We start from the raw sequence: 4,357 nt of genomic DNA, 5'->3' as shown, positions 1-4,357 counted from the left end.
AGCCTAGACTGGCAAATGTGAGTTTGAGACGACACAGGTTCTGAATTTTGTGTGACACATTTTGTGTGTGCTACGGGACTTGACTCCTCTAAACAGGGTGGACCACACAAGTGTGACAGAAGTGTTTCCATTATTATTATCTTATAGTCTAATTTCACAAGATAAGCACTCCGGTGTTCTTAGGATGAAATTGAACTTTAAGAGGTCAGTGATAGGCCAGAATGCTTTCCATGTCACGCAACCAAAAGCACAACTAAACACAGTGAAATAAGAATGACCACCATTTACCAAAAAAGAAGTCAATGGCTGCAGCTAAGTTAGCTATGAGGTCTCACCGTCATCAAGCTTGCTTGTTCTTCTCCAGCCCTCCATCCTCAGGACACTGGCTGTCTCAGAGGTCACAGTCACATACAGCAACTCCAAGCATCATAGCTCTATGAGACAAAGGCCAAACCTTTCCTGGAAGTTGCCCCTACAGATAACTGCCCCCACTTGGCTCCTTGATCAGGGCTGAACCTCCACCTTCCCCGCAATCCATCCTGAGTCCCAGGAAGGAAGCCAGTTTAAGAATATGCACATGTAAATTGACAAGTTAAAAAGGTCAAAGGTCAGCTGGCAAAGAAAAGGAGGCGGTGGGCTTTGAAAGGTACAACTCATGCAATTTGAAGGTCTAGTATTTTTAGGTTTGGGGAGTAATAACTGTACAGAGGAGTGGGCTTCTCCATGCATTTTAATATTCATCTGTAATGCACTTTGATCATATCACTCCTTCATTTCCTACTCTTGTCCCTCCCCCTGCAAACTGTTCACCATCTTCCCAAACAGTCCCTCTACTGCTTTCGTTCTTTTTCTTTCTTTTAAAATCCAGATTCCACGTCAAACAGAAAACACATGCTGCTTGTTTTTCTGAGCCTGACTTAATTCACTTAACACAATGACCATGATTCCATTTGTTTTCCTGCAGCTGACAATTTCCTTCTTTATGGCTGGGTAAGACTCCTCAAAGAATACGGACCGTGTTTTCTTTGTCCACTCAACTATTTCAACAGTAAAAGCTCTACCCATAACTGCAAGGTCCCCACTGCCCTCAGGAGGGGCATGTTGCATTGTGAACTAGCCTGGCACCATAGCCACAAGCCATAAGACTGACTGAGCAAGTGAAATATAACTAAAATGCTGAGGGTTCAATCTAAAGTGTTTTCCAGCTTTCACTTAACTTCGAAATGCTACCTGGGACTCTTAGCTGCCATGTTGACGTGGATCACTGATTTAATCAACATCAATGTAGGAGTAGAAATAGCCTATGGGTCTATAATGTGAAATACAGTGTTCAATGCTATTAGAATTTCAATTTCTATTATCTACATTATAAAAATTTAAAGAGATGCCAGAGAGACGGTTCCATAGTTAAGAATGAGTGCCATTCTTGCAGAGGACCCTGGTTCATTTTCCAGCACCCACACTGGGCAGCTCACAACTGGAACCCCAACTCCAGGGAACTTGTTACCATCTCCTGGTCCTTCTTAGGCACCTAATGTGCCCATATCCACCTCCCCACCCCCACACACAGACACATAATTAAAAATAAAATAAACCTCCAATATTTTAAAGAGAAACAGGTAAAATTTATGATATAATGTAACTTATTTACCTCTGTACCCAAACTATTTTCACTTCAAATGTAACCAATATTTTTTTAAAGACTAAGACACATTCATTGTTTTTGTTGCTGTTTGTTTGTTTGCTGTCCTGAATCCTATGTGTATCTGGCAGAGAACCTTGGCACCTGACATTCATACTTGAGTTCTTATAACCTATGTGGCCAAAGCTGACCCAGAGGTTTCAGATGAGTCTATGGAGATGTTCTTTCCACTGCTCATGTCCAGGAAGTGACCCAGCCAGGGAAAACAAAGCTCAAAGGGGACAGTTGAACTAGGACATTTGGGTGTTATTTATTTGTTGGTCTGTTATTGTTTTTCAGTCAAAATCTCACAATGTGGCGCAGTTTGGCCTCCAGATTTTGCCAATGCTCCTATCTCAGCCTGCCAAGGGGGAGGATTTCAGTCATAACCTGCTATACCCTGTTTAACACTCTCAGATTTGCAGGTAGGGTGGTGAGTAGGCTATGAATGGCCTGGCCCGGGGCCACTCTTGGAGAGTCATTCCTCTCATGGGTGTGGTCGCCCACACTGTCATCTTGGAACTCGCGAGGCTCTGACAGCAATATTACAAGTTTGAGGTTAGCCTAGACTACACGGCAAGGGATTGTTCAAAACAGCAAGGACAACAAAAGAGATCTCCAAGTTCAGTCCAGACTTCCGGTAACTGTGCTCAGAACCAAAACCCTGCTTCTGCCTGCGAATTATTCTACTCTCTGCAAGAAGCCCTGAGGACAGGCTGCAGCAGAGGTGATCGGCAAGGCCTCTGGCATGGTGCTCAAATGTCGGGAGGGGCTGCAGCCTGGCTCCCAGGGAGGGATGGCAGAGTCTACAGAACCGTTGTAGCAAACCTCATGTCACAGACCTTTTCATTGCCTAGGATTTCAGAAAGGAAGCCAGTAAGTTGAGGCCTGCTATCTCTTTTCAAGGATTTTTTTTCTCAGATTTGGAAATATTTAAATGTACATAATGATATAGGACCCAAATCTAAACGCAAAGCTCATTTGTTTCATATATACCTCATACATACAGCTTGAAGGGAATATTATGTAATTTTCAAATGAATTTTGCTCATGAAACAGTATCGATTCTGTGGAATTTCCTACTTCTGTCAGTGCTTGAAAGTTCCAAGTTTTAGAGCATTTCAGATGTCATATTTGGGGTTAGGGATACTTATTCTGTGATCGGAGTCTAAGAAAGGCCCTTGGTGTGAGCACTGAACCTTCGGTGGTACTGTGCGATTCTTCTCTCCAGACATCACTGCAATTTCTGTGACACATGACATTAGAAGGTGCTCTCTCCATCTGCTGGTGGAAGTGCCTATGAAGCACTTCAAGATCTCAGGACTTGGAGCTGAGTAGACCAGGCTCTCGACCTGAGCAGCAGCGGAGCCACTGGCAGCAAAGCTGAGCAGATGAGAGCACTTCCAAAGGTTCTTACTCATCAGCCAGTAACAGAAGCAGCTCTCAAGAGCCTGCGAAGCCTTCCTGGGCACTGTTATCTGAAAAGGGAGTCTTAGGCATCCCTGGGCTGTGAAATGAGGACCCACTCCTCAATTCTTCCTACTCCGGAGCCACACTGAAAGGAAGGGGAGGGAAGGTAAACTCGGTAGGGAATGCTATCCTCTTTCCCCATCTAACCCTGGGCATCTGGATACTTGGAGCAGCCTAAAAACTGCTGTGCCTGAGGGAGCCTTTTCTCCTCCTGAAACCCAACCCCCTCCTGCTCTTCATCATGAATATTCCCCTAGACCTCCCCTCCTGTTGTAGTAACAGGCCAATCCCCCTTCCAGGTACTCAACCAATGTGGTGGAGGCTCTAACATGAACCATGTTTTTTTCAAAAACTGTTTACCTGGGGTAATTGTCATAATAACAAAAAGCTTAGTAATATGTTGTCTAGTGTGCTGAACTACCAAATACCAGTGAACTAATGGTATGAATTCATAGAGTTTCTCAGTGCCAGACACTTTTCATGTTGTAATTGTTATATTTTTATGTTGTTTCTCTTGTGGTATATGGCCTCATGTACTCAGTTGGTCTTGAAATCACTATGCAGTACAGGTTGGCCTTGAACCCTTGATCCTCCTGTCTCTACCTTCCAAACACTGGGATTACAGATATGTGCCACCATGCCCACAATGTCAGACACTTCTAACAGTTCCAGTATGTCAACCTGCTTGGACCACGCAGCAGCACTTGAAAAGAGGGCTAGGATGATTCCCATTTACGTAGGATGGTGACATGCTCAGACAAGTGGATGACCTGCCCAAGATGATTGACTGGTGCACAGTGAAGCCAGGACTCGGAGTAATATAATGACATATATGTTCTAGAAACACCCAGAATTTGAACAGACTTCACCTCTCACCCAGAACTATCAGCAGAATCAGAACTTCAGTCTCAGGATTTGTTTCTGGACTTAAAAAACAAAGACCATACCAGACCTCATATTCGTTTCTTGCGACCAAATGACTGCCATAACAAGTTACACTGGGAAAGATTTATTTTTAATTGATTTGAGGAATTTTAGTCCATAAGTCTTGGTCCGTTGATTCTTTTTTTTTTAAACATCTGAAAAAGTTTTTATTTTACATTTATATTTATATTTTGCATTTATATTTGTTTGCTAGAGCAGTCTTAATTAAAAGTGTCTATCATTTAGAATGTTCAAAAATTGATTTCTTTTTTTATAATTAAA

This window comes from Microtus ochrogaster, unplaced genomic scaffold (genome assembly GCF_000317375.1).
Source record: "Microtus ochrogaster isolate Prairie Vole_2 unplaced genomic scaffold, MicOch1.0 UNK3, whole genome shotgun sequence".
Classification (NCBI taxonomy): domain Eukaryota; kingdom Metazoa; phylum Chordata; class Mammalia; order Rodentia; family Cricetidae; genus Microtus; species Microtus ochrogaster.
This window is presented reverse-complemented; position numbering follows the sequence as displayed.